General features: G+C 35.9%; 1 long non-coding RNA gene across 2 annotated transcripts in view; it reads left to right on the top strand.

Annotated features, from left to right (window-relative positions):
• The window catches only part of LOC111089362, a 24,098-nt gene extending 12,087 nt beyond the window's left edge, over positions 1-12,011 (top strand). Inside the window, exons 2-3 of one of the 2 annotated variants that reach the window (XR_002613636.1) lie at positions 1,083-1,286; positions 10,092-12,011. This is a non-coding gene — a long non-coding RNA (uncharacterized LOC111089362). Of the gene's footprint in view, positions 1-1,082; positions 4,878-10,091 lie in introns of those variants that run through there. The other variant, XR_002613635.1, reaches the window with a different exon arrangement.
• The last annotated feature ends 661 nt before the right edge of the window (positions 12,012-12,672 follow it).

Here is a 12,672-nt window from a genome sequence, read left to right as displayed (position 1 = left end):
TTTACTTAAATTAACTTACCTTTACGGTTTACGGTACGTAACTTAGTTAAACGTTAAGTTAGTTATATTAGTACGTTATTACTATTATTATCTATATATATATATATATATATATATATATATAGATGTATGTATATATTAATTAGACTGGACAGGTATAAAAGAGCTTTGAATTTAAGTTCTTACTCATACTTGAGTGTGTAAATGTGGTGTTAAAGATATTAAACTGCATCATTGTAGGTACCAGAAGGTTCCTCTAGCAAATAAAAAACTAGTTATGTAAGTTGCTTTTAATTTTACTTATGTACAATCATTAACAAATTTTGATTTAAACATAAAACTTCAGTTTTTTTCCAAACTACAAATGAGAAGAGAACATCTCTGGCTTATGAAAAACTGAAAGGAGTCTAGCTGAAATAAATTACATGAATTATAAACATGAGTTACAATTTCTTTCATGGCTTAAAAGAGAATTTTTTTTTTCTTTAAATTAAAGTTAATTTGTGGTTATATTCTAGACAGCATTTTGGTTTTAAGCAATTTGTTGCTTCCAAGAAACAAAGTTAATAAACCATTGATTATATTAATTTATGAACAATATATTCATTATAGTATTTGCTCTAGACATCTAAATTGTAGAGATATGTCACTCTTATCTAGACACTGTTAATTTCAATAACTAAATGTCTCAATATTTCATCTTGAAATTATTAAGGTGATGTAAAATGAGTGCTTTTATCTAGCTAGAGCTTTTACTAGTATAATGAAATGCATTTTTTATTTACTTAAACTCCTGAGCTACCACAGCATCTGTTAATACTCCTTCACTTCAGAAATTATTACTAAAGTACATTTACTTCAGGAATTAAATTATTAATTCATTTTTTCAATAAAATACATGATTTTCTAAAAATTGGCTGTTTTTAAACTCAGTTTGTCAAATGTGGATTGGTTAATTTAGGTTTTTCTTGCAAATGAGTTTGGAGAAATAACTTTTAGTGTAATTGAAATCCTGATTAAGCAGTCCCATTTGTTCAGTGAAAAATGAAGCTATATTAACTATGAAATATTTTTTCTTACAGATTGCAAAATAGAAAGAGTGAAAAGAAATTTTGTGAGTCATGTTTCCTGTACTACAGCTTGACTTTTGTGTCAGTGGAGATTCTGATAATGAAACTGAACTGCCAAAATTGTACATTCCTAAGGGGCTCTTAGATGAAATTATTCGACAAATTAGGCTCCGAAAAACACGTATGGGTATTCCTCAGATGCCAGGATATTACAAAGTAACTTATTTTATAACATTATTTTATTGACATTCTAAAACTAAAATAATTTGTATTTTACTTTCAAACTCAGATCCAGTATTTACCTATAAAAAAGTAGTAATAGTAATATTCAATTTCTAATTCTTTTATATTGACACTTGTGATGATGTTCTCTGACATGTACAACTAGGTTGTCAACAATAGCCTCGATTAGCTCTATAATGATACAATTGAGTGATCTCACGAACTGTTTTTTACCCATGAAGATGAGTTACACAAGACAGTTTATAAATACTGGACAAGTAACATTCACGTATTGAGTGGTGAATCACATTAGATACTAGTAGATTAAATTTATAATTTTCCTATACTGAAAATGTATTTCCAATAGGTACTGATCTTCGCTCACATAATTAGTTATTCTTGTTTAGTGCTGCCCTCTATATGCAAACTTTTTCTTTATGTATGCCACAAGCCTTCTGCTCCTCCCTTTTGGAATTGCAAGACTCCAACATTTCTCTCATGCAAATCATCATACATCACCTTCTCACAAATAGGAGCATGATATGCTCGCGTGATGCATGTGACTCCCTCTACACTTCTCTACCGAACTATCACTTCAAAGTTTGGCAGAAAATGTCAGCACCAGAGAAATGTGGGGAGGAAGGGTGGGAAGTGTGAGAGGAGGGAAGTACCTATCAGAAATACATTTTCATTATAGGAAAATTATGACTTCCAATACAGTTCATTACCTATTCTCACATAAATAGCTAGAATAGGCACATTGACTAGGCAGAGGGACTGGTGCAAGGAAAGAAAAGAAGCATCTTTTGAAAGTGTCCAAAGGATACCCCTTGAGACTAGAGAGTCAGATTCAAAGACCTGATGTGGGAGACCACACTACTTCTGCACCAGGTATACTCTTTGCCCGTCTGAGAAAAGTGTGGTATATATGAGTGGAAAACAGAAGAGCACATCCAATTAGTGTAGGTAAAACAGTGGAATTGCCCCTAGGTGTAGAGTTGCCAGGGTGCGACAGACCATACTCAGCAAGTCAATTGCATCCGAAGCCCATGCTGCTGGAACCGACATCCACTCGGGGGTGGGATGGGGATAATACCGTCTTCACCCTAAGTTCAAGAGACCAAAGAGGATCTCAAACCCCCCTGACTCCAGAACAGGACATATGTTAAGAATAGAAAATGATATATTGATCCGGGAACCTGGCATCTGGAATCAAAAATATGTCTACCATAGAGAAATTAACTTCCTCAACATTGAAACTGACAGGAACCAACCCAGATGCAATAACACCCTCAGAATAAGGTACAAGGAGAGAGAGCAGAAGGGAAAAACCATAACAATTCCAATTACCTCCACCATGACCCACAACATAGATGGAGTATGGTTGAGGGAGGAAGACAGACATTCGTAATACATGTGAGGACTTATGTTGATTGGTTTTATGTTAAATCCACAACCTGCCAGTGGGAACTGACATCCATGTGGTGGTAGGATGAGGGATCCCAACTGAAGTGGTGAACTGCAATTGGATGTGTCACTCCTTTGGTTTACATATGCTTTATAACATAGGATATGTCATCTACACCATCAGAACACCACCACCCTAGTCTGCACAGAATGGTATTTCTGTATTGAAATTTTATGTCATTAAACCATTCAGGAGGATGCCTCCACAGTCTACCATCACAGTGGTTTAGAACTGGTAAGTGGGAAGGACTCTCAAACTCTGCTAGAAGAAAAGGAGAGTGAAACATGGTGGAGATTCTGGCGGAATGTCAAGACTTGAGACAGTGCAATGGGTGACCATGAAACCCTATTTTTTAAAAGCATATCATACTGATTTATTCAACACAAGGCATGGCAGGGATGGGCAGCTATCCCCTCCTGCTTTACCCATGTGGTCCATGGGTGGTATGGTCTGGGACAGGCATATTTATGCAGCAATTTCATCATGAGAACAATGTGCAAGAGGATGATGAAAGAGCAGAATAAGCCAATGAAATCAAATGCATAACACAATTGATGAGGGTGGAAGGAGAAAGATCATGAATCATTACCAGATGATGTCTGGCCAGATGGAGGAAATGATCCAAGGCCTGACAGACAGCAAGAAGCTCCAGTGTTGATGTGATAAAACTTCTTGGGTGCAAACCAACACCTCAAAACATCTTATTGATCGACCCATGCCCCCCATCCATGGAGGGTAGTGTATGTGAAAATATTTAAATCTGGACAAGGAGAAGGAAGCAAGACACCTGCCAACAAGTGGTTCCTGTCCAACCACCAATGCAGATTGTCGACTGTGGTAGGAGGAAGGGTAATAAGAGTTTGCAAAGGATCCTGTGCAATATTCCACTGGTCATGAAGAGCCCACTGAAGAGCTTGCATATGAGCACGACCACATCCCCAAAAGCAATAGAACCTCAAGAGCTGTAAAAGGAGGAGCAGTAAGAGCATGGTGAACTGAGAGCTCCATTGAACAAAGTTGAAGAAGAGAAGGTTGTGCCCGACTGAGACGGGTGTTGAAAAACAAAAACACCCAAATGGATGAGATACTGAGTAGGAAAGACATCTCCAATTTGATTAACCAGTACACTTGAGCCACCTCCTGGAGCAGCTAAAGAGTATGACAGGCAGACTCCTGTTTGGAACAAGCTAACAGTAGCCAGTCATTCATATAATAATGAAAACACATTTCGAGAGTATGAAGATGACGAGCAATAGCTTAAACCACCTGACAAAAAACATATGGAGCCAAAGAAAGTCTGATGGGTAGTGCGCAAAACTGATTAATCACCTCTCAATGGACAAACTGAAGTTATGGCCATGACTGCCAAGCTATCAGTATATGTAAGAAAGCATTCTCAACATCCATCTTGTTAATCCATAAACCTGGAGAAAAAGCCAACCTGAGGGTGAAAAACAATTCCATGGTAAAATGAGGGAGATTGAGAAATTGATTGAGGTGGAAAAATCAATGACAGGCTGCCGGTCTCCAGTTTCCTTGGGGACAAGAAACAGCCTGGAATAAAAACCGAGAGAAAGATGATTCATGGGTTTAATGGCCTGTTGAAACAAAAGGTTTTGAACTGCCTCTGACAGATGCTGGCTGGTAATAGGATCCTAAGGTAGAGGGGAGGAAATGGGTTTCTATGACAAAGGAGGAGGGGAAAGGAATTGTAGGATAAGTCTGACTGAGAAAACCCAAATAACCCACTGATCTGTGATATAATATTGCCAAAGGGAAACAAAGTCACTCAATCGAGCTCCCACTGGTACTGTTGGCATCGTGCTGATCTACATAAAAGAAAATGACGAGATATGGAACTCCTGGAAGAAGGAACAGGTAGGGGCTGAGAAGGACTAGGACTGGAAACAGGAATAGGGGCTTGTCATGATTCTGACTGTGACAAATGAGCTACGAAACATGAAAGGGTAGAGTGTTGATGCAGGGATTCCACTCATGATTCCAAAGTGTCTGGGATATGGAAAACATACTGCCTAAGAAAAGAGGCTATACATAATTCTCTGAGATAGATGGACAGCAAACAAACTTGTGACAAGGCTGTATCATGACTATAAAGATCCCAACAACAGAGAAACCATGTGTGAAAGGTGAGAGCCATGGAGGACAAACGAGCCAATGCGGAGGTAATAAGGGAGAGGCTATCCCTCAACAAACCATCAGGATTTCAGTGTATGTCCTCTGGTAAGAGATGTATGGTAGATAAATACCGTAGAATAGAATTAATGGTAAAACAAAGGCGTGAAAACTGGGCATGGGTTAAATGCACCGGAAAATCAGGGAGTGCCTCTCAAACCAGCAAATTAGACTCCAACAACTGAGAGTCTAGAAATGGGCAGTTTGCATGATGGTATACCAAAGCAAACTGATCCGTAGCCTATGGGGGCGAGGCATGCTGGCACCTTCAACCATTTTGGAGGCAAAATGCTCAGCATGAACCCTAATATCTGAGGAAGGTGAGAAAACAAAATAAGGAGAAGAACAAGAAGAACTATCATGCATCAAAGGATGACAAGGATCATAGAAAATCGGGGAAAGGGGTAAAACATCACATACCTGAGAAATCATATCTAAAAATACCATATTAGGCCTAGCTGAATCCGCAGATGGCACATAGGAAAACATGGCAAAATCCAGTGGTGGAAAAATAACTCAAGTACTTTCAGGCAGTGAACTTTCCTTCATCAATGATATATATATATATATAAAATCTTCTTTAATACAGATGTTTCCAAGTTTCCATCATCACCATTAAGATATTAATACTGATGATGGAATTTAAGGAAATTCCAAAATGTTCATATTAAAGATGTTTCTTGGTATTACTGTGTTTTTAATATTTATTTAAAAAATACCAATTTCAATATACTTTTTTTTGATAATGCATGAAACATGAAATAGTTTTATTCATACATAAACAGAGAAATCCCTAAAATATTCTTGATCTTTAGGTAGCAGTGTTTAGGTAACAAGTTATCTGCTGTATGTGATTAAATGTCGTACTGCTATACATTCTACCTCTTGGGGTATGCCTTGAGAAACAGTTAAGCTGGTTGGACTTGGAGGACACTTTTCTGGGTCATTAGCATTTACAAAATATGAAAATGATGAAGCTTTTTGAAGTTAATAATCAATAGTTAATTATATTAATCTTTAACTTCAGTAGCATTACTTTTATCAAATCCTGTAAAACTGCCCATGGAGAAGATCTTAATTTCTCAGGTCCACCACCTGATGTAAATTTTGCTGATTACATGTGTCCTTTTGAAAATACATACAAGAACACAACAAACTTACCTCCAATCTAATTCAAGACTTATTTAAGATTAAAATTAAAGCCCTTGCTCTTTCACTATTTCCCAATCATAACTTTTCATGCCACTCTTTCCTCTTTAAAAAGGAAGAAATTTCAGCTTTAAAGGAGCTTTTAAACATTCCACACATAACAGTAACATGCCTGGACAAAGGAAATGGAGTTATGTTATTAGACAAAACAAACTAACTTGAAAAAAAATGAGTGACATTCAAAGACATTACAAAATGCAAATCCCTTATTTCAGATATGTTCTCCCTCACAATTCTAAAGGAATAAAAATGACAGCACTTCCTTAAGGAATTAAAAAACAAAAACTATTACTGAAAATGCATTCAACCAATTATATTCCTTAGAATCACAACCCAGGATAGCATATAGCATCTCTAAGGTCCATAAAAAGTACCATCCTTCATACCCTATCCTTTCAGCAATTAAAATACACAGTTACAAGGTAGCCAAATTCCTTGTATTTATTCTCAAACAATTTCTGTGTAATGAATTTATTGTCCAGGAATAATTATGTTTTGTAAAGAAAAAGAATTCATGGCACAAGATTAGTTTTAAAAGAAAAACAACTTTCCTCAACTTGGGTGTTCAGGGATATTAATATCCCCCTTCTCCCCACTCATGGAGATCATGTTTCATTAAAGTGGGCTTTTAATAAATGTATTAGGATATAAGTCCTGATTGAAATTTTCCACTGGAAACTGTTGAAGGCAGAGATGGGCGAAGCAAAGGCAAAGATGTCAAAGCCAAAGATTGACATCATAGATTTTGACAACTGTTGACTAACTTGGATGGCCCATAATCAGGGTCACAGGTTGGTGGGGATCTATAAATCCAATTCCCTGAAATTTGTTCCATGGGGGAAAATGGAGTACCCCAAGAAAACCCACTTTCACAGGACAGGTGCTAAATAATCTGTTTGCTCTGTACCCAAGATGTAAAACAAAAACATAGGATTAGTTATAAAAACTTAAACAAAATATAATTTTTTAATAAGTTAAAAAATGTGCATCCTCCCAATGAATGTTTTATGGTTTGGTTTGGTTTGATGTAATTGCTTTATCCACGAACATGCAATTGGATGAGACCCTCAGTATATGCTTGGAAAAAAAAAAAAACTTTAGAGAGTATTCTCTTGTTTATGGTTTAACTGACAAACCATTTAGATCCTTAGTTACCCATACTATGAAATGGCAAAAGTATATGAGGAAATTGGTGGTGTGGTTATGATATCCACAATGGAACCAACTTTAGCTAACGCCCTTCTTAGCTATTTTGAACAATCTTGGTTGAACAATGGTCAAAGAACTTGAAACTAGTATTTTACAAATGCTGTGTTGATGACATGTTAATCACTTTTCAATAAAAATATGAAGATAATTTCTTGAGTAATTAAACACACAACTTTCACATTCCCTAGTGGAACAGTGGTAAGTTTACGGACTTACAATGCTAAAACCCAGGGTTCAATTCCCCATGGTGGACACAGCAGATAGCCCAGTGCGGCTTTGTTTAAAAACAAACAAACTTGTAACTTTCACTTATAAAATTTAAATGGGAATTTGAAGAACAGAATACTTTACTTTTTCTGGATGTACTAATTACCCAAGATACTTAAATTTGTCAGTGCCAATGTACGTCAATAAAAAGCTCATAGGACAGCTTACCAAGTTTGATAGTTCTAGTTCTGTAGCATATTAAATCAACCTAGCAAAATATTAACTAACTTGAGCCTAAATGACTTGTACAACTTATCTTATATTCTAAGTTTCAGTTTTGTTCTGTAATTATGGATGACCAAAGATCCAGCTGCACATTGAAATAATTATTGTGTCGGTAAGGAAAGTAGAAGTAATCAATTGTAGTAGTAATTCTAGGGTTGCATGTGTAGGAACATGTCCAGAAGTGAATACATGGTTACCAACAACATCTGAAATTGCTAGTTGAGGATTGTGCTAACAATGTATACTTAATACAATGGCAGCAGCTGAATGACTTTTTGGCAGAGTATGCTGATGTATTTATGGGAATGAATGGCAAATGTGGTCCAATAACAGCCATACTACATCATATAAATACCTTTGCTGCACATCTGATTAATCCTCTTTCTCTCAACAGATAGGACAAAGGATGCATGTCATAAAGTTTTAGTTATTTTCAAAATTTAATTAAACAACTTTATTATCAATGTACGTCAATGAAATTGGCATCACAGTGTAGTTTATCATTTAAATTTTGGTATTATATATGTTTTAATTCCTTAATTTGAAAACAATTTTTAGAAAATGTGCCAGATATCCCTTTTTGTATGTCATATGCCATGTCTTATCTTATTGCTCAGTTTATATCTTATTACACCTATACAATATATATAGTGTTTAAGGAATGAGAAGTGTAAATTTCAAACATTTACAAACTACAATATAAAATAAGAACCTTCCACCTTTTTGATTTGCTTAGATATTGATATATTCTTCAAACCTATGAGGATAGCCCCCACCCATAACTCCACTCTTTTGAAACTTCTTGTCTACTAACACCTACTTCTCTTAGGTACATGTTTATAACAAATAGAAAGAGCACATTGAAAACTATGTAAATCTGACAGTTGTTTGTAATTGGCTTGAGGGGAAAACTTGTAATTTGAGAAGAAATGTGAAGTCCATTGGGTTAGTCAATGATTTGAACAGGAATGAGATTTTTTTAAATCAACATGTAGCTTAGTTAGAAAGTCAGGTAAATTACAGTACTTTTATGTGTACAAATATAGTAATTTTATGATTTTGGGGTTTTCTAAAATACATCTTGGAAATTTACAAAATTAAGTTATCTTCCCCCTCCACTAGAGAGAAAAAATGAGGCTTAGCAAGTATTATGTTGTAAGAAAAATAAGTAAAGATTGAACATTTATGTGTGAATAGTAGTAATATATGTATATGTTCATAAGCACTTATACACCTTGTACTGCTGAATTGCAACTACCCTGGGAGGATAACTAACATCCAAATACCTACCAAGTGTTTTGGATTGGTTAAGACTTTATAAAGAGCCATATCATAAAAAAAATTTCACACTATTATTACTTTAGATAATTCTAATTGCAACTACTGTATTATAGTATAAACAAGCTGATAAATTCCAACTATTATACATATTATAAAACAAAGCTATTGTACATTTTAAATCTCTCAATACATGCACGTAAAAATCAACATTTAAGGCTAAAGTTATTGAAGGTGGTAGATCCCATGCTTTTCTAATACTTTAGGGGAGAGTAAAAAAAAAGAGTTGATACCATTATGGAAGAAAAATATAAATAAATGAAACAGTGACAAATAAGGACAATGATTTTTACACTTCCTAATCCCATAATTTTAAAAATTCACTATTTAATGACATTGCTTTATGAAGAGTTCAATCAAGAAAAAATCTCAAGATCTTAGTCAAAAATGGTGATTATCCACAAAGGCGAGGTGTTTATACAAAAAAAATTATGTACAGATGTATATTTCTTTTATATCTTTGCACATCTCTGCTTTATAGGTTTTTGTTTCATTCATGCTCAACTGCATAACACAATGGCATTATTTAAAGGATTTATTTGATTAAAATATATACTCTTCTCATATATGTATATATATATATATATATATATATAGTATTTCACTTATTAATGCTGAATATACAATAAAAGCCTTTGAGCCTTAACTCATTTGACACAGAACATGTTTCCTGTGTGGGAGGTTGAAGATTCAATCCTGTCTATATCTTTTACTTTATATATATAATTTTTGTTCCTAAACAATGTTTCAGTTGTGACATAATTTTAATACATACATCATAAACAAAGATCAAGCTTATCCTTTAGTTTTCTCTTTCTAATGTGTTTAAAATGCCAAGTCTTAATTGAACACCCTTGGAAGAAAGTTAAAACAAGCATCAATATTCCTAGGACTTTCCAGTTGAGTGAAGAACTGGCTTATGTAGCTGACCCTGAGACTCCTGTTTCTGGCCTGACATTCAGTATGGTGGAGACAATGGATGAAGTTGCATTACTTGCAGATATATCTGACATCTGGGACCTATGGTCTCCTGGTTATTGCCTATCAACCATGGACTAACCAGTAGAAGCTGAGCTAGCTCTGGACATAGCAGCTGCAGAGAAGCTAGCAGACACAACCCAACTGGCAGAACCAAGCTTACAGATGACTCGATTACCAAGTATATCCCTTAGACCTTGCTCAGCTCTTGGGAAAAAGGAGCTCATGTGGTCCACTAAGCATGGGGAGTTGCCCATCAAGTGTCCTTTCAATATACCAGGTTTAGTAAATATTTAAACGATAAGTGATGATTTTGAATTGTTTTATAGTTTAGTGGATGGGACAGCCTAGGTGAACCAACTGCTCCCTTATTGTCAGTAACTGTTATGTTAATGGAGTACAAACAATCTGAGTCAAACTACATGCATACTAGTAGTGGAGTGCTTGGGGTCAGTACTGTGGCCTTTCCTTTTTGTTATTTATATTAATAATATTGAGAGGGTTAGAGTTAATACACTACTAAACATTACATCTGATTACATAAAGTTCTAGTGTAGTTATGGCTGTGTTGTAGTATAGTATAGGTAGTACAGAATGACTTGAATAGTCAGCACATCAGATATGAACCCACCTCCAGTAGGCCACTACATCCCAAGTTGAGGACAAATTCTTTGTAGTTGAAATGTTCCAGAGCTGAGGGATAAAGGCAAAACTACATTACATAAGACTTTGCTTATCACCAAAACCACCATCAGTAGGGTAGATACACTAACAATGTCAGCAGCTAAAAATATTGAGGTGACTGAGGGGGCCTCCATGGTAGTTAGGTTACCACCACCAAAAAAGTTCTTTGAGATGTTTTCACAGCAGCAGAGGACAAACTTGACAACAACCCCAAACCATCATTACTGTACAGCTGAGCTTGCAGCAAATTCTATTGCTGAAGTGGCAATGCCAGGAGGTGGCCACTGACTCAGTAAAGGCTTCTTAAATTCACAGACAAATTGTTAAGTGACATTTCTAGAATAAGGGGGTAGAATAAGGTTTATACCTTCTTCACCTAAGTTCAATTGACTGGAGGGAATCTAGAACCACTCTAACTCCAGAACATGACACATGTTAGCTTTGATATATTGATCCGGGACCCCAAAAACTGGTATCCTTGGAATAGCAAAAAGAACAGAACTGAAACAATTCCCCTTACCTCTGCTGTGACCCACGAAACTAAAGGAGTATAATCGAGGGAGGAATTTAGACAACCATAATCATGTGTGAGAACTTGTGTTGATTGGTTCTACTCTAAATCCAAAACCCAGCCACAAGGTACCAACATCCATGTAGGGGTAGAATAAGGTATCCCAATTGAAGGAGTGAACTGCAATTTGACATTTCATTCCTTAGTGATTGTATAATGCATAGTGATGGACATCACATCATCTTCACCTGCAGAACACAACCACCCTACTCTGCACTGAATGGTTATAGCCATCTCTGTGTTGAACCCATTCAGGAGGGTGCCTCCATGGTTGACCACCCCAGTAGCTTGGAACTGGAAAGTGGAAAGGACTCCCATATTCCACTAGAAGAAGGGGAGTGAGAATGCATTGGAGAGTTCAAAGTAATGTCATCACATGAGACAGTGCAATGGGTGACCATGAAACCCTATTTCGAAAAACAGACCATACCCATTTATTCAAGGCATGGCAGGGATGGGCAGCTATCCTCTTCTGCTTTACCCATGCAGTCCATGGATGGTACGGTCCAGAACATGGAAGTTTATGAAGCAATTACATTGTGAGGTTATTCACCTACAAGTGATCTTGTGGTAAAAAAGTTGGCAGTGGGTGTTGGTGACTAGCTACTTTCCCTCTAGTTCTTTCACAGGCACCTACTGTAAAGAATCTTGGCTCCTATAAAAACCTGACAATTTGGTGAGCCAGACAGGATTATACAGTGGTAAATAGCAGTAGCAGAAGACATGAATGACAGCAGAAGTAGGCTTATATACTTACAGCTGTAGTAGTGAAAAAGATAGTGTAGAGATTACAAGCACACTATAAAACCTTGTCGACTGAGAATGTTTAAGTAGTAGAGAATGGCATGGATAGTCAGCAAATAACCTTTAATTAGTTAATGCAAGGCAGTACATTTATGTTATCAATTTAATGCTGTTAACTTAAGAGTGTATTAATTAGTATATAATTAGCTATATTAGCAATAAAGCTAATACAAGTTTTAAATGTATTTAGAGGCATATTAGTTGCATAAAGCAAAGGAGGTTATTTTCTCTATACAAATCAGTAGTTTGGGCTTCACATAAAATATTGTGTACAGTTGTGGGGTCTTTATTCAATAAAGATATGGAAATATTCAAAATAGTTCATATGAGGGCCTCCAGGATGATTCAGGTGATGTGTGGGTTATTTAAGGGTGTAGATTATATTATTTTGAGAAATGAAGCTGGTTAATAGGTACCTTATTGAGGTTTACAAG

This window comes from Limulus polyphemus, unplaced genomic scaffold (genome assembly GCF_000517525.1).
Source record: "Limulus polyphemus unplaced genomic scaffold, Limulus_polyphemus-2.1.2 Scaffold6020, whole genome shotgun sequence".
NCBI classification, from domain to species: Eukaryota; Metazoa; Arthropoda; class Merostomata; order Xiphosura; family Limulidae; genus Limulus; species Limulus polyphemus.
Note: the sequence above shows the minus strand (reverse complement) of the source record. Positions and strands in the feature narration are given on the sequence as shown.